A 20000-nucleotide genomic window follows, 5' to 3' on the forward strand; every position below is an offset into this window, starting at 1 on the left:
CACACTCAGTCTACATGTAATTAGGGGATTCCTTCCAAGCCATATCTATTGTAAGCACTTGGAGTAAAATTAAAAACTACGATGATAAGGCTCATATTGCACAGAGAGAGAAAGAAGTACACACACACACACACACACGCACACACACACACACATATCACTTGTTAATTTCTCAGTTGTTTTACAAAGTGATGTTACCCATGCTTTATAAATTTGGAAATTGAGAGATAAAATGATGAAATTGAACTAAGATCACACACAAATAATAGGGACAAAATCTGAACCCAGATCTGTCTAACTTGAAATTCCTTTACTTGCTCAGTGGTTCTTAAGGCTGGATTAACAGAGGAATCCTTTGGGAATACCACAATTTAACCCTGGAAGATTCTGAATTAATTGCTCCCGGTCAGTTGTAGACATCAGCATTAATGCCCAGGCATTCTAATATAAAGGAGCATGGTGGTTCATTGTGCTGCATCTCGCTTCAAACCAAGTAAAAGAGATTAAAGGTTGGCACTCTGATAGGCATGTTGTGTATGCCTTCTCATTTAATTCTCAAATAATTCTGCAAAGTATTATTAAATGCAATTTAAAAAGGATAAACATGGATAGGCTTAGAAATTTGAGCATAGTGGTAAAAAGTAGCAGAGCCTGAATTCTGACAGTCTACTTAAATAAAAGTCATATTCACAATCCTATTGATATTCATCTTTATTAATGAGCATCTGTGAATATTCTAATTTATAGACAGACCTCTAGAAGGACTCCATGGACTTCACAAACACAGATATGGCCTCACTTGGCCAAATTGGTATGACCACCACATCCTATTTATTCTGAGAGGATTAAATAATGCATAATGTATTATCACTCCATAATTTACAAGCAGTTTTTAATTCATCAAGAGAAGGGGTTTACTATCTTTTATATCACCCAACAGATGTTACCATCATGCTTTACACATTCTAAACCATATTAAAGGCCTGCCCACTAAAGCTCCCCCTGTTTCTCTTCTTGGAGCCTAAAAAGGATATTTCTACTTCTAACAATGTTGAACTAAGTGTTTTGGATGACTCTTCCACTGAGAAAGACTGGATAAATTGCTTGTATTGAGGGTGGTGGGGAGCCTGTTTCAAAAGTTTAGAGTGCCAATAAGGCACTCTAAAGGATGCCAAGAGAGACCACAAAGCACTTGGGTTCTCTGCTTTACTGTTAGGATCCAATTTTAGGATCAGCAATCTTTTTCTGTAAAGAATTAAATAGTCAATATTTAGGCTTTGAGGCCCTTAAGGTTTCTGTTATACTTTAAAACTCTGCTGCTATTGTAGTAAAAAAGCAATCATAGACAATATGTAAATGAATGGGCATGGCTGTGTTCCAATAAAATTTTATTTACAAAAACAAGCCACATGCCAGATTTTTCTTCTGCTCTAGGTAGAAAATCTAGTTTGCCAACATCTGATCTAAGTGGATGAAACTGTTTCAGAAGTCACTAAGCATTGGGAGGTCAGGGTTAACTGGTCAACACTTAAGTGTTTAGGTTGAAACCTGGAAGTATGAAATGGAGATATCTGACCCTCAGAAGATCTGAAAACCAGCTTAAAATGTTTACAGTTCTGAATAATATTGCTAAATTGCCAATGATGTTGCTGAAATGCTACACCCTAACTTTCTGCATGAAGTAAATATAAATATTCTCCATAGGAAGATGGAAATAACCAAAGTTTTAAATCTTGTATGCATTTTTCATATATGAAGTTTAAAAATCAGTGGAAAAGGACCAGGCACACCAGAGACAAGTTTACATGATCAAAAACAGGAGAGTGCATCTGTACAAGGAGCTTCTAGAAGCAGACTGGAATAAATAAACTTAAAATGCTTAAGAAAGAAAAGACAAATTTGAGGATCTTAGTAGGTACATATAAAATTACAGAAGGACAAAAAGGTGATTTTATAATTGAAAAACAAAATTCCATAATCCTTTTTCACAGGAGATTAGATCTTGGAATAGAACAGAATATAGATCAGAAGAAAATGAATAGAATATTGCCCAAATATAAAAAAGATTAAGATTATGGAAAGAAGTTTTGGGGTATACAGACTACTGTGAGAACATCTGTCATTTGCATCATAGGAGTCTCAGAAGAAGAAAAGAAAGAAAATAGAGACATATAAAAATGCATTTGACAAAACAAGGGCTAAGGATTTCACAAAACTGATGAAAGACAGAAAGTTAGAGATTTAAGAAGCCCAGCAAATTTTAAGCAACAAAAATATGAGGAAATGCACACTGAGGCACATGATAGTCAAACTGCCAAAACCAAATACAAAGGGACATCTCAAACGTAGCCAGAGCTAGTATGGGTGGGGTGGGGATGGCATATTACTTTCAAAGGGGCAACATATAAAACAGGCAAAAAAGAAAGATATATTGAATGTCAAAAGACAAAAGAATTGTATTTCCAAAGTGCTGAAAGAATTAGTTGCCAGCTTAAAATCCTATACACAGAGACATAACCCTTGAAAAAGTGAGATAAAGATATTTTAAGGAAATACGACTTACTACAGTTTGTTACCCTGGATCTGCACCAAAAACTAATACTAAAGGGTAATCCGCATGAAGAAGACAAAGAATCCCATTGTGAAAATTCACAAATGCAGGATAAATTAGAAAACACTTACTTACACTTTTAGAATATATCCTTTTTTCCCCCTAAACATCATGGAACATTTATAACAATTGACCAAATGCTGAACCTTAAAGTAAGCGTCAACATTTGGAAGAAATCAAAACCATACATGGTTTTTCTCTGACATGAAATTAAGCTGATGCTAAAATAAAAAAATAGTAATTGAAAAGTCTCTAAATGCTTGGAAATTAAGAAATGCACTTCTAAATAACCTTTGACTAGAAGAAATCATCAGTAAAATTAGGAAATATTGAAATGACTAATAATGAAAATACTGCATATGGAAAGTGGCAATATGCAGCTAAACTATGCTTAGAAAGAGACCCTAACTTTCAGTATAATCATTAGAAATACCAAAGGCAAAGAACATCAATCATCTAAATGTTCATTATAGAAACTTAAAAAAGGAAGTGGTATTAGATAAAATAGAGAATACTATAAATAAAAACAGAAGAAATGTAAGAAACAGAAACAAATAACAAGAATGAACTAGCCCCAAAGTTGGTGCTATTAGTAGTTTAATACAATTGATAAGCCTGAGATTGATAACCAAAAAAGCAGTACGGAACTCACGGACATTAAAAAAAAAATATCTTAAAAATCATGCCAGCAAATTAGAAAGTTTAGATGCTTTATGTATATAATTACTAAATTTGAATCAAGAAGGAACAGAAAATTGAAAAAAAATTCATAAATGTTAAAGAAATAAAGCGTATTTAAATTTTAAATATTTAAAATTTCCTACCAAGAAAGTTCCAAGACCCAAACTTATTTATGAGTTCTACCAAATGTTAAAGGAAAAAAATAACACCTATCTTAGAGAAAATCTTTTAGATTTTCTTTTAGAGGTTTCAGAGTAGTAAAAGAAGAAACATTCTGCAATATACTTTACAAGGCCAGCATCAGTTTGTAACCAAAATCTGGCAAGGACATTATAGGAAAGAAAAAACAAAGATTAATGCTTCTCATGGACATAGATACAGAAATATAAACCAACACAACCAATTCAGCAAACTGAATTCACTGAACTGAACCTTCCTGTAAAAGAGGAACCTGCTTCATAAAGAATTTTCATTCATCCAACTATGATAATGATATTTTAGCATTCGAAAAACATCACTATAATATGCCATATTAAAAGAATAAAGAAAAATTATTCATTCAATTCAATAGATGTAGAAATAGCATTTAATGAAATTAAAATTCTTAGCAATCTTAGCAGAATAGCGCTAATCGTGAACTTCCTTAATCTGAAAAACATATTTTAAAAAAACTGTATCTGACATGATACTTAATCATGACATATAGTAGGTGCTAAATCACTTCTTCCTCCCTTCCCCTTAACACTTATTGTAAATAAATTTCTGTATGTTTTACCTGCATTGTTTAATTTAATCATGCCAGCATCATCAGTAGCCAGTTTCTAAAGTTTTAGCAGCAAATACAGTATAATTATGCCATTAAACTAATAAAAGATTTAAAATGTTTACATTCTCACTTCTCTTCCCTTAGAATATTTTAACACCTAATCAACTAAGAAAATAAGAATTAAGATTAGCCAAAGTAAAGAGCAAGGAAAATAAACTAAAGAACAATGGACTCTACCTTTTGTTCGTTAGCAAGCAATTTGGACCTGCTCATAATGCACATTTTGCCAATGGAATGGTCATTACCAGAATAAATTTTAGCTTACTCTTTGGTCAAATTTTCTGAAAAATGCTCATTTTTCTAATGAATAGTAAACATTCCAAGAAAATTGCAGAGCCATTTTCAGCTAAAATCATTCAGCTCTGGAGGTTTGGCTGGACAAAGCTTCCAGAAGAGTTTGCTATAACTCTTATCTTTATTTGCTTTGACTCTAAATTAATCTCTGTCATTGTATAGTTTGCTTGATTTACCATCATTATGAAGGGTTGAAATAAGGCAAATGTTTGCTTGAGGGACATTATTGCTTCAATTTAAAAGGAATTGACTCCTAACAACTCTGCTTTATTGCATAAAAACATTCTAATCAAATAGATTCATGTACAAGAGCTTTAAAATATGGTCATTTCTGCTTCCTAGCCTTTAGTAAAAGTTTTTGAGTAATGTTTTTGTCTGTTTGTTTTGTATTCCTTTCTGTTTTAGGTGCTTTGGGCAGCTTTAGCTGATGGTTGCTTATTTCAAAATATGCTTCCCTGATTTTATTTTATTATTACGTAATTTTTCTGAAAAAATCTAGGCTTCTATTTTATTTGATTATCATATCAATATTTCTTTTGTTGCAATATAAAAGTTACCAAGGAATATGTCATCATATTTAAAAGATGTTAAAATGATATACTAAAATTCCTAGTACAGATGTTTTGTCATACTTAACAATCAAATTCATCAATCATTTAATTCATTTTGAGACGAGTTCTCTTCAGTACAGCAAAAATAATGACTTATTTCACATATCCCTCTATTTTGCTTTTTATGACAATTAGTAAAAATGGAAGTACAGACAACTCTTAAGTACCCATTTTTCTGTATTTTTAAATCATGCATCTTCTTTCATTTTTTTTCTATATCTTGCTTTGCCCATCTCCACTGCAATGTTCTTTGCCATTCCTTCCATTCAGCAGGTAGTGGAAGCAGAAAGAAATGAAACTTGGAGTTAGTAATTTGAGACTTTACTGCATCTTCCATTAGCCACAATTCGATGAACAAATCAGACATTCTGGTAGACTACTTAAGTAAATAGATAAAAATGTCTTTGGCTTGCTTGTAGGATCTCTCCTTTCCAGCATTTATGATACTTTACATTAGTGAATTTTCTGAACCACATATATGTTAATATATAAAGGTTATTCTAGGTTATTCTCTCATCCTTTAGGATTTGATATTATTACATTTCACTAATGTGCACTTAGGCATGAATTTATTCTTCTCTTCTGTCATAGAATTCACATTTTTAATTTTAAGTTTTAGGTCTTTCATCTTTCTTTAATTTGGGAAAATATTTTCATTATTTCTTTGAATACTTCCTACTCTTTATTTGTATTTTTTTTTTTACCTTCTCTAATGCCAATTATTTTGTTGTTGGTCCTTCTCTGTCTACCTGCCATATCTCTTAGAATTTTTTTAATTTCTTAATTCTAAAATAAGAAAAAGTATTTTTGCCTTTTCCTATTGCATTTCCTCAATCTTAATTTTCAGCTCAGCAATTGTTCTTCAGCTATCATCATTTTTGTTTATCTATTGAGAACTTTATTTCAAATGCTATACTCTTCAATAATTTTAATTTATTTTGGGGGTGCCTGGGTGGCTCAGTCGTTAAACGTCTGCCTTCAGCTCAGGTCATGATCCCAGGGTCCTGGGATCGAGCCCCACATTGGGCTCCCTGCTCTGTGGGGAGCCTGCTTCTCCCTCTCCCGCTCCCCCTGCTTGTGTTCCCTCTCTCGCTGTGTCTCTCTCTGTCAAATAAATAAATAAAATCTTTAAAAAAATAAAATAAAATAAATTAAAAAATAATAATTATAATTTATTTTTAAATGCATTGTTTTATTTATAGTAATAAATTACTTTGTTATCTAATTATATATATTTTAAATGCTTATATGTAAAGCTCTTGTCCATTTCTTTTAAGAATTCATCTTCAAATGGTAGATGATAAATTTGCCATGTTTCTTTACAATATTTTCCATTTCTCAGATGCCTGGCGTTTATAAGCATGTTTCCCTGAAAGCATTTACTCCTCAATCTGATCATCTTTCCTGGAAATGTGCTAAAAGCCAGCCCTATGGCCAAAACATTAGGGAAGGGAGCCAAAGAACCACAGAGGTATCATGCACCACTCAAGTTCATGGGACCCAATGAGTCAAATGTGGGGTTTTCCCCACTTAACTCTTAGCAACAGCAGCATTGCAAAAACAGTGTTTCCTCTGCTCATGGGCAGTTCAACTGGTTCATAAGCCTCAGTTTTCATAGATTCCTTAATTCAGTGGGCACTTACAATGTATTGGGTTCTTCCCTCTCCTGTATCAGAACCTGGCTGTTGTAGAAAAATTCTGTGAAGCACCAACATAAGAGAAAGAAAAAAAAGGTGAACTTAAATTATTTCTTTAAACTTACCATCTTAGTGACACTGTTATCTCCATTCCCATCCATATTTGTAGTTCAAGATAGTATTAGTCTAAGTGTTCCTAAAAGTATTTTTTTGTTCATTTCTGGCTTATTTCTGAAATATATGATGCTCTCTTCTAAATTTTCTCTGGGGTTGATTTTAGGGGAAGCTAGCATGATGCTAGTTTGCCACCAGGATAGGAATCAGAAGCACTTTATTCTTTACTACATCTCTTAGTTTCCATCCATCTTTTAACATTTTATTTTTTTTCATCATTTAACATTAATATCCTCTCCTTAGTACAACTCCAACTGTCTTTGCTATGAGCTCTTATATATAACATTGTCTTTACAGTTCTTGTTTTTAAAATATCTTAGTCATGTTTTCAAAATAAAGGTCAGAGTTAAACATTCTGAATAATGGAAAGAATCCAATAATAATAACCATTATTTTTATTCAGTTACCCAAATAATCTTACTTTGTGCCCTTGAATGTGCTCAGCATTGTGAATAATTGAAGTAAATTATAAAATAGAAATACGAGACCCTTCTTGCCCTTGAGAAATGCATCATATAATTATGAAGTAAAAAATATTACATAAATGAATTAGAGTACAATATTACCCTTAATGGTATTATCAGTAATATTTTCCCCATTGCAATTCATATTGCAATTCATCTATACACACGACTCTTATTTCCTACAGAATTAGAGCTCCCACATGCAAGAATTATGTAATTTATTTTTATTTTATTTATTTATTTATTTTTTTAAAAGATTTTATTTATTTATATGACAGAGAGAGACAGCGAGAACAGGAACACAAGCAGGGGGAGTGAGAGAGGGAGAAGCAGGCTTCCCGCTGAGCAGGGAGCCCGATGTGGGACTCGATCCCAGGACCCTGGGATCATGACCTGAGCCGAAGGCAGACGCTTAACGACTGAGCCACCCAGGCGGCCCTGTAATTTATTTTTATAATATAAATTCCTGGTTATTAAATAAGTGTTCAATGAATGAGTGAGATTTCAGGATTTTAGATAAAGAAAATATTAATGGAGGCAGAAGTAGTGAAAGAAGATCATGCAAATGTCAACTTCTGGGATTGGTTCTGAAGAGCCATGAAGGTTTGCTCAGGCAAAGGGAGTGACAAAGGTTAGATATATAATAATTAATATTTACATGATGAATACATGAGTATTAATAGGGAGAGGACAATGGCAAGAGAAATCAAGTGCAGTATTGATAGTGTCATGGGAACTGAGGTTTAATAAAGATCAGGTCATGCAATAGAGACTTGAGGAGTTTTCTAATATTATTCTGTGACATTTCTCAGACACTGTACCAGATGATTTCCAAAAGCATTCTTCACAGTTCAGTCTTCAGAGTTAGGTCCATCAACTTCATGTTTCAGATGAAGAAATTGAAGCTCAGAGAAAAAAGAGACAAACTAAAAATTACATGGAGTAAATATGAACTTCTATATCAGGTGGAGAAATTCTGAGTCAGAGAGAATCAAGATCTTAAGACCACACCAGAAAATGTGGCATGGGGAGAATTGTGGCTCTGTGCATTTGTTCTATCCCTCTGCTGGTTAGGAAGTTGGAGAACTTTGGACGGAGTATAAGAGCATATAACGGTTAATTTCTTGTTACTGAAAACAATGGGAGCATGATGAAAATAATGGCTGGACGGAATTAGTAAAATAATGACCTTGAAGAGAGTAAATGTACTTACTACTATGCTAGGCTCTGACTAAACATAACATGTGCGTTGTCAAACAATGTGTTGAGTGAGGCATTATTATCCCAGTCTTACAGATAAAGTGTTGGTGGAGATTGTATAAATTGGTCAAAACTACATCTGTAGTGGTGGAAAGTGCAGGCTATCTTAACCTGCATGTTTTGCCACTGAAAATTTAAAAAGGAAACCTACTGTAACGCTAATAAAAGCATTATGGAGTGTGGGTTTCTCTGAAGATTCTGAAGGATTTTGAGTCTCAATTTAGGAGACTAATGAAACAGATGAGTCACTTGGAACTATTCTGAACCTAATCTAGTCTTTCTGTGATGATTCAGAAAACATTTTGGGAGCTTCATTATCAACACAAATTATCATTATACTAGTGACTCAAAAATATGGGATGATAAGAATATTCAACAACATCACATAACATGGGAATGATTCAGTTCATGAATAGCTAATTTTATTATATTATGTGGTTACAGCAATCTCAAAATATCCTTATAGAAAGAATAAAAATTCTCATACAATTTTAAAACAGGATGAAAATTAAGAGTCTTGTCCAAAGAGCCATGAAAAATTAACCCAAAGTAAAATCCACCAAAAGCAGTAAAGAAACTGATTTCAGTTTTATTGATTGATAATCAAGATACAGTAACCAGAGTAGATTTTCCCCAAAGTGGTTATCTAATTCAAACACAAAGATTTTATTTGGGGGGGGGTCTCTCTTATGGGCGGATCAGTTTCAAATTTACATCTGATTAAGGTATTCAAAACATAATTTAATACAATCTTCAGATTTACCAAGAAATCTAATTCAGAACCCACTGAGACTTCTGATGACCACTTGGTATCACATACATGGACACATATAAGTAATTCAAATTTCCACACATTTTGAAACAGGCACCTTGAAATCAGTGCATTATTGGTATTATCCTGTACTTACATTAGTTTCAATTGTTAAGATTCTTTTTTTTTTAAGATTTTATTTATTTATTTGACAGAGAGAGACACAGCAAGAGAGGGAACACAGACAGCGGGAGTGGGAGTGGGAGAAGCAGGCTTCCCGCTGAGCAAGGAACCCGATGCGGGGCTTGATCCCAGGATCGTGGGATCATGACCTGAGCCGAAGGCAGACGCTTAACGACTGAGCCACCCAGGAACCTCTCAATTGTTAAGATTCTTGAAAATGACTGTTAATTTTTCTCTATCATTATCTTCTTAATTTCTCTGAGATTTTGTTTAACACCCAGTGAATGAGAATGTTTATCTGCATCAATAAAACTCAGGCTCCATGGTTTGTCCATATCCCTGCTGTTTGAATATGAATTATTTATATTTCGATTACTAAAATAGATATATTAATAATCTTGGGGAAAATCCCAAAACCTTCCCCTTCTACTGTATTTGAAATGTTTGTAAATTTGTGCTACTTAAGTTATTCACGAAAGTAGTAAAATTACTGGCTTATTTTTAGTGACTCGAACATATTAATATTAAAAATCTCATATTAAAAGTTTTCCTGCTCTGGCAACATGTTGTACAGAAAATATGAGAGCCATGGAATAGCAAGTATCCCAAAATGTTGAATAAAGTACATTGGACGAACTTAGATGTATAGCTGAGTTCCCAATTAGATACAAAGATTCCCCTCAGGTTACAAATGAAGAGAAAACTAAAACCAGACTGGTGCTTGGTGCCACAGTTTGGCTATTAGGAGTAAGTCAGAGAGGGAGTCACTGTGGTTGGGAGCTGGGGTTTCAGTGTCACTCTGACACATGAAAACAGACTTTCAACCCCAACAAAACAGGGCGGCAAAACTGCAAAATTAGTGGCTTAAGAAAGTGTTACAATTTCTGTGAAAGAGTATACCAGAAAAAATCTGGACAGCAACAAAAGAATTAAAATAAAGCATCTCTATCTTCATCTGGATTCTGGATGAAATTTTTTAAAAAATTACACTTTATGATCTGTTACCATAGAACTGCTCTAAGAGTTGGAACTGGATTCCCCAAACTCATAAAATAACAAAAAGTTCACCAGGGAATGCCTTTGGGAAGAATGGGAGTCAAGGGATTTACATTGTAAAAGTATTTGTAAGATTGCTATAAAAATAATTAATATATAAGGTAATACTAAACAAAGTGAATTTAATATGCTTATGGATAGGAAGCACCTACATTGTAGGGATGTCAACTGTCTTCAAATTAAGCTGTAGATGTTAAGCAATCAATTGTAATCCAAATACTTTTCATAGTGGATTTTGATTAATTGATTTTCAAATGTAAGTGAAAGAATAAAGGATTAAAGATTAGGAAAACTTTTTGAAGATAAGAACATTGTGAGAGGATGTGCTCTGTGATATATTAATTCTAATAATCAAATCAGAGGAATTAAGGCAATGTTTTGGCTGTGGAGCCAGTAGAGATAAATGTATTAATAAAATAGAGGAGAAAGTACAGAAATAGATCCATGTTTATGTGGAAATTTGATACATTACAGAGATGTCTGTAAATTTGTGAAGAAAGTAATGATTCCTCAATACACTAGAATAAAAAGTCACCTGGTTATGAATAGGAGGGGGCAAAATGGATTTCTAAAATATACCAAACACAAATATAATTTTCTCGTACATTACAGAACCAAGTGTAGAGTGAAATATATGCAATTATCTATGTGGAATTGATATAAGAAATGATTTCTCATATAAGACAAGTAAAAAAAATTAGGGAAATACTGCAATAATTTACATTCATATTATTTTTTTTGTCTATCCAAATATATCACACAAATTGAAATGTGAAACACGGATTGGAAGAAGATATTTGCAGCACATAAAGCTGAGAAAGATTAGTGACCAGAATATATAATGAGGTTTAAAAATAATGATTTTAAAAATTCACTTTTTAAAAATGGTAAAAGATGCAATTTAGACAGATGGAAATCTGCATGGTCAGTAAAGATAGAAAAAAAGTACTCAAGCTGAATAGAAATGGGAAAATTAAGGCCACAGTGGGTTTCATTAAGCACAACAGATTGGCAAATTTTTAAAAGTCTGATAATACTGAGTATTGGTGATGATGTGGGCCAAATAGAATTCTCATAATTTTGTCATTAAAAGTGGAAGCTGGTACAATTAGTTGGAAGAGCTATTCTGCAATCTGCTAGATTAGCAGAAGTACATTTTTACCCTCATGAGAAGCAAATGTGGAGGGCCCTAGAGGCTGGGTTTTTCCCCCTTTTTGTTAGCAAAGAGGAGAACCAGTTCAAATGGAACAGGTCAACCTGCATAGAGACAACAAGGCCTTCTCTGGGTAATACCAACATTCCTGGAAGGTGAATCTCTTCCTCTGGATGATGACCTTGGTGCTCTGCATGTTTACTCGGTAATGTAGTTCCTGTGTCTGGAGATCCCTTGAAATACCCTGGTTACTCAGTTAAAATAACTGTTGGCTACCCTCTTTAGGCTAATCTAATGACCTCACTGATGAGACAGAAACTGAATTTTGGTAGGGTATATATATCTCCTAACCACTGGCCCACTTGTTTCTCACCAAGGCCTGTAGAGAAGTTGCCATTTCCTGCTCAACAGGAATAATTAATATGATTAACATGAATAATTAACATGACATAAAGTTTTCTGGAATGTCTGGGCAATTAAGGCCTTTTTGTACTATATTGTGGTTGAGAACAGAAGTCTTAACATAGCCTTTAGGCAAGAAAATTAGTAGGTACTGCTGTCTTGATGAGGAATAGAAAGAATACAATCACCATATTGAGGGGCGCCTGGGTGGCTCAGTCGTTAAGCGTCTGCCTTCGGCTCAGGTCATGATCCCAGAGTCCTGGGATCCAGCCCTGCATTGGGCTCCCTGCTCCGCGGGAAGCCTGCTTCTCCCTCTCCCACCCCCTCTGCTTGTGTTCCCTCTCTTACTGTGTCTCTCTCTGTCAAATAAATAAATAAAATCTTTAAAAAATAATCACCATATTGATAGTTACATATCAGGTGTCAAAGGCTATATTAATTTCTTCTAGAAAACATTTTGCATTCTGTATAGCAGGTATGATTGAGGTTACCACTAGGTTAAATTTACAATAATCTATAATCATCTGCCTTTATCCATCTAGTCTTTGTAGGGCTCACCATTAGCAACCCTGTAACTTTTAGGTCTTTCAATAAGTCTCAACTCTTTACCATTCCACTTTGGGCATGCATGGCTATTGCTTCTAATTGACATGGCCAGAGGATGTCATTTCAGAAATGATTTCCATTCAGCCTTTCCTATCATGAGAGCATTCACTCCATAAAGTAAGAAACCAATATGATTTTTGCTAGTTGGTATGTTTCCTGGGCATACAGTTAAGGTATGGAGAAATGACCACAGAATGAGGCCAGACTCATTCATCTCACTGTCAGATGAGTGTAGGCTAGGATAACATTTTCCATTTTGCGTTCATGTGACCCCATTCTGAAAGTGGACTATGATGACATTTGGGATCCCTAGTATCAGTGCCAGGTAAGACCCTCTAGCCAACATTTCTTAAATATCTATGACTTACTCCATTTCTGATGCATAATTACTTTGGTAAAATACCATAGGTCCCATTGAGAAGACTTAGGAAAGCAGCTACTGTAAAAACTTATATTGGCATTGCAGAGTTCTTCCTGAAGAAAGTCTCCATTTAACTGCTGTTCCTAGGTCTGGGAATTATCCTAAAAACTGGGAAAGGAATCATGAGTTCCTTTTATGACCACCAACATCATCCTCCATCTAATGGCACCTATATTTCAAACAATATTTTCATTGGCCGCCTATCTTGCCTCTAGGAAACCAATAGTCTATTAATCACTTAGATAGATAGATCAGGACTTTGGTAGCCATTTCGGGCTTGCTGCACACCCTGGAATCATATCCAACTTGTCGTTGACAAGGTGAAATACTATCAGCTCACCTCTTCTTTACCAGAATCTTATTAGCGTTCATGCTAATAAGCACAGTTGCATAACTTTATCTCTTATTATCCAACCTGGGCTCTAGTGGGTAGCTACCCTTGACCTTTGCAGCAATTCTAGTGCTCCTTTCATTAGTACATTCCTTGTTGCTTTAGTGAAGAAAGTGTCCTCTAGGCTTTCTGAGGAAACATAATCAGTAAAGGAGTTTTCTGGTCTTACATAATAAACCTATTCAATCATGTCCATATCTCTTAGTCTTCTGATCACTTCCTCAGTACTCTGCCAAGGATGTGCCAGCATATAAACCTCGTTTACTATAAGCCATTATCATCTCCAGGATTCAAAGTTTCATTCCTGGCACCATTGCCTGAGAATTTAATCCTGACTCCTAAAAGAGTCCTTCCATATAAATTCACTCTCTTCAACGTTGCCTTTTATTTTCAGCCCTACTCCCCCCGCTCCAACATATTTAAGAAGCAACTCGCTTACATGCCCTCCTGGTCTCTTTTGGTAAATATTAGCAAAGTTCTGTAGGCCTTTAGGTGAATAAATCCATTTCTCTTCAGTTCTTCTTTTGGGGCATATTGAGTCTTTATCTTAGTTACTGGCCTAAAAGAAATGAGAGCAGGTGACAGAAAAACCTTAAAGAGGACACACATCAACTTGTACAAGGCATCCACCTCAGATGTGTTTTTGCATGGCCTACAAATATCAGGCGGCTATTCTCCTTAAGCAAAGGGAAAGAATAGGGACGCCTGGGTGGCTCAGTTGGTTAAGTGCCTGCCTTCAGCTCAGGTCGTGATCTCGGCATCCTGGCATCAGGCCCCACATCAGTCTCTCTCCTCAGTGGGGAGCCTGCTTCTCCTTCACCCTCCACTCCTCCCCCCTGCTTTTGCTCTCTCACTCTCTCTTTCTCTGTCAAATAAATAAATAAATTCTTCAAAAAGAATAATAAAGGAAAAGATGATACTTGAATGAGCCTAAGGGCTTCCATGATTATATGGATTCAAGGTTCTTTAGCACATCCTACCCAAAGTCCCTATATTCAGACTCCCTCTGTTTACCCATCAGGGCACTGATTTTGTCATGCTTATGGCCAAATATGGAGCCCATTTTCAGCATAGCCTCCCCTTTCAGGTGTAGGAATTGATGACCCCTTTAAATGCTGAGATGGAGGCTTTTTTGACTTTCACGGTAAGGTCTGAGTTGATAGCTGGATGACCTAACATACCCTTCCTTTTTTCGAGGCTTCTAGGAGTGTAGCCAAAAGCTACTCACCTCCACAGTCTCTCTCATTACCATTGCCCCACATAATTCAGGTGCTGGGGGTATGGCAGAAACCAATGCTTCCCCCCTGAGCTGTGCCTCATTCCAGCTCCCTGTAGGTGAGAGGCTGAGTAATTATGAGGTTGTAGCATTCAGTTACCACATTTGTTTCTTACAATATGAATTCTTTGTTACCACCTATTAGGCAAGAAATCACATTGTAGAAACCCATCTTGAGTATTTGCCTTCCAGAACTAATTCTGGTCATAGCTGCTTCCGTTTGGGTCCCCCCCACCCCCCGCCCCGATGCAAAACGAAGAAAAAGGCAATTTTTAATGGGGAAATGATCCCAGGAAGTGCTATGAAGGGAAGGGATATAAACTTCAGACAGGGAAAAGAGCCAACCTGATATAAGGTATATCTGTGATTGAATAACCAATGTGAGTAACTGGTTCCAATTCCTTTAGGGACACTCTGAAAAACTTTGAAGAACATGCCCCAGAATTGCTGATGCTCATTGGTTGATGGTCCTGTGTCTGCCCTGCCCTCTGCCCAACTCTGGCCTTTGGAGAGACAGTGGAGGGGTTTCTGCATTCAGAGAATGCTCTCACACTGAGAAAGCAGCCAACAAATGAGCTCCCAGGAAAGATGGGGGGATATGGGCAGGACACCAGTAGTGTTCTCAGTTTTTATTCAACAATAGTTTTCAGGAGAGACCCTATCTCTGAGTCATTAAAATGGAAAATTATGTATTATGTGCAAAAGCAACATATTGAATTTTACATTAGATTAGCATCTCAAGGTAGTTATCAGATTACAGTGGTTCATGCAGTAAACATAAATTAGATAACTGGGAACCCTGAAGATGCAGAGAAATTATGCGTTTTCAAGTAATCTTAACAGTTTCTTAACAGTTTATCTCTTAAGAGCTTTGCAGTATCTCTAAAACCAGTGGATTCTAATCTACCCTGGTAGATACCAGATTTCCAGGTTCCATGTATCTAAGCAAAATGAGTATGAATGCCTGTGCTAAAACTTGATAGCCCCACAAATATATTGCTCTTGTTCTAATGATTTAAGCTTTGAAACAATATTTCTTCTAATGAATTATACCATATATTTTAGACTCTGGATATACAACAGTATACAAAATAATTATGTTTTAGTCAAACAATTAAGGAGGAAATACTTAACGAATACCTATTATGTAAAAATTTTGTATTAAATACCAAAAAAAGTCAACTGTTCTGACAAGGAATATATATTCTATATTTGTGAATTATCTTGAGGGATCTAAGTCCATAAAAAATAACAAAGAATATAAATCAAAACTTAAAAATTCATATGAACAATTTTGATGTATGACAATTTCACTTGCCAATATTAAAGATATAAAGAATACTATACCACTTATGAATCACAATTACTCAGACACATTTATCTTAGAAATGTTAAAGAATTTTCTCATATATCATCTAATTTGAACACTCCAAAATTTCATTCAAAGTATAAAATCATGTATGCATATTAATAAATGGAGATGAAGAGAATCCCATGTAGACTCCCTACCTGGCAGGGAGCTGGACATGGGGCTAGATCTCACGACCCAGAGACCATGACCTGAGCTGAAATCAAGAGTTGTAAGTTCAACTGACTGAGCCACCCAGGCACCCTTATGTTTTATGTTTCAAATGTTATGTATATTATGTATAATTTTTTAAAAAAAATATATATTATTGACTCCATGATAGGTCTGGATTAGAATCTAGGATTCAGTTGGAACTTTCAATTCCTTCAAGTATTAAATATATGCATTTTAAATTTTACATGTTGATGGTGCTTGAGATTAAATATATATATAATCTCATGTGTGCATGTGCATGCATGTGTGTGTGTGTGTGTGTGTTTAGAGAGGATCTGGGCCCAATGTAATTTTTTTCCTACAAGTTTAAATATTTCACTTACTATGTTAACACCTACTAGTACAAATATGATTCATAATAGTGACTGAGTTCTTAGGAAAATACATTTATTATGTTCTTACATCTTGCTAATGTAAGAAATATATCATTTATTTGTGAAATAGTCCCAAAAAGTAGTGGAAAGAAAAAGTTTAAGCATATGGAGAAATGTTTATCATCCAGACTGATCCTTTTTGAATTTTGGCTAGCTTTGGAGTTTATAAAATACAGTGCTTGGGGCGCCTGGGTGGCTCAGTTGGTTGAGCGACTGCCTTCGGCTCAGGTCATGATCCTGGAGTCCCTGGATCGAGTCCCGCATCGGGGTCCCTGCTTGGCGAGGAGCCTGCTTCTCCCTCTAACCCTCCCCCCTCTCATGTACTCTCTCTCTCTCTCATTCTCTCATTCTCGTTCTCTCAAATAAATAAATAAATCTTTAAAATAAATAAATAAATAAATAAATAATAAATAATAAAATACAGTGCTTAATACAACAAACAAATCCTGTAGACACGCTTTTTAAAAATTTAATGTTTGTGAATTACTGTTATATTTTATGCCACCAGTAAGCATATACAAATATTTTAAAATTAATTGAAATACATGTGCATAGTACAAAAAATCTTTAAATTACCACTCATAAAATCAATTCTGAAAAAAATAACTGTTTCTTCATAATGAATTATGAAGGAAAATTCAGATGCATTATAATCTACTTAACCATATTTTCTGTATGGTAAATATGCTTCAAGCACGAAGATTAGTGTATCAGTGCCCTCATCACGCCATTAGTCTTCTTTCTGCCTTGCAAAGATCTCATTCTGTAGGGATTTGACTAATGAAGTTTTGGTGCCGAGACAATAATGCCTTCCTCAGAGCGGAGACTGCCAATTCGACCATATTGTGCTGAACTGTAGAGAACTGTGCCAGACTGTGTATGTCTACTTCAGAAACAAGCTGTTCATTAAAAAGGAAAAGAAAAAAAAAAAAAAAAAGGTGAGCAGCAAAATGCATTTTAAATAGTAACTATGAGGTCCTGGCACACTTGAAAGATTTGATTTCTTTTCCCACAGTATCAAAACAGTCAACATAACAGTTTCTCTCTGAGAATGAACAAGATTAATAAGCAAACTTTAGTATCAACTTTATTATCCACTTACATGTAGGAAAAATAGCATTTTCAAGACATACTGCAGTTTCAACTAGTGCCTTAATGTTCACACTCCTTCACTTGTTCCATAAAGAAATACTGATTGTAGTGCAATCTTATGCCAGGCACTGTGTTGGGCTCTGTACTTACCTCTATTTCTCTTTTGGCTTAAAAATATGTTGGAACACTTTACATGGATTTTTTCCAAATTAAACTTAAGCTATAAGCCGTAGTCCTGTAATGTCTTATGTTAAAATATTGGGCTCCCTTAGACCCACTTATCTTTTGCTCCACTATCATGTTCTCCTATTTTATTACTATTTTACATCTATTAAATTAGTTATATAAACTTTAATTCTTTGATAACAAGATTTTATTAATAACTAATGATGAGTTTAGGGACATTTCTTATTCCTACCGGTCTCCCCTGCCTCTACTTCATTGCCAACAGGTAGGATGACCGTATCAATTTAGAATAATTTGAATTTACATCTATACATAACTGGTTTTAATGTTCACTTACAATTATTTTATACTTTACCTCCTGATTCTTCCCTATGTGACTTTTTCTTGTTCAGGAGAAGTATTCTGCTAGTGCATTTATAATTTTAAATATGTCAATATATATATTTGTAGTTTTTAAAAATTGAGGGGCAATTTTGCCAGATAATTATAGATGGCCGTTGTTTACTCTCTAAATTCTTTTCTCATCAGGCATGTAATGATAGAGAGAATCTGAGGCCATCTCAATTATTATTTTTTCTTTTTGTTCTACCAGTGTTTTTATTTTTTTTATTTAAAATATAGGTATATATAACATTGGTACCTTTAAAACTAATTTTGCTTAGTTTTTGCCATGCTCTCATATTACTTCCATCCTTAAGAATAGTCTGATTGCTTCTATCCCAGTTGTTCTTGTATCTTTCTTAAATTCCAATTACCAACAGGGAAGATTATATTGTCTTTCCTTAGAAATATTTCTTTTCTGTTTCTCTTTAAAAACTTTGTTAAATTCCTCTGAAGGAAGAATTCTGAAATCTGTCCTACAAATCATTGACTTGATTTTCTGCTGTGACAGTTCTGCTCTTTGATGATTATAATAAATAGCAATAATTAGATATGCCCACCAACTTTATAACACTTTTTATGTTTCTTATAACTCCTTTTACATTTGGGCCCTCATTAAAATTCCAGTTGTTTTGGGGGCACCTGGGTGCCTCAGTCAGTTAAGTGTCTGACTCTTGATTTCAGTTCAGGTCATGATCTCAGGGTTGTGGGATCAAGTCCTGAATCGGGCTCAATGCTGGGCATGGAGCCTGCTTAAGATTTTCCCTCTCCCTCTCCCTCTGCCCACCAACATTCTCTCTTTCTCCCTTTCAATAAATAAATAAATAAATAAATAAATAAATATCTTACTGTTTTTAATTTGTAGTCCTTTTTTCCTTTAAATTCAATTTAAAGACAAAATCAAATGCTTTCTAAATTTTACTTGCATCACCCATTTTTGATGTTTATTCTCTTTTTCTGAAGTTTTAGAATTTTCAGCTGATTCAATTTAGGATTTCGTGTTTGTTTGCATCCTTGGTTGGTTGGTTTTGAGGAATGTTTGTAATGTATTTGTTTTAACCCTTTCCTCTTTCTACTTATTTTATACAAGGAATGGACTCTCTGGAGAATTAACTACATAATAATCTCCTCTTTGGTTTCACTGTTACCCACCTGTGTGCTTTGGAAATTTTCTTCTGTACCTCATACAGAGAATGTTGGTCATTGATAGAACAATTAGTAACTCAAGGAATGGGGATAGGTAGCTAAAGTCTCATCAGGGGATCATTATTTGTCACATTGCCACTTTTTTTTTAATGTTATATTAATCACCATACATTACATCATTAGTTTCTGATGTGGTGTTCCATGATTCATTGTTTGCGTATAACACCCAGTGCTCCATGCAGTACGTGCCCTCTTTAATACCCATCACCAGGCTAACCCATCCCCCCACCCCCTCCCCTCTAGAACCCTCAGTTTGTTTTGCAGAGTCCATAGTCTCTTCATGGTTCGTCTCCTCCCCCCCCGGTTCCCCCCCTTCATTCTTCCTTTCCTGCTACCTTCTTCTTCTTCTTCTTCTTCTTCTTCTTCTTCTTCTTCTTCTTCT

The sequence above is a fragment of the Neomonachus schauinslandi genome, chromosome 3, assembly GCF_002201575.2.
Source record: "Neomonachus schauinslandi chromosome 3, ASM220157v2, whole genome shotgun sequence".
NCBI classification, from domain to species: domain Eukaryota; kingdom Metazoa; phylum Chordata; class Mammalia; order Carnivora; family Phocidae; genus Neomonachus; species Neomonachus schauinslandi.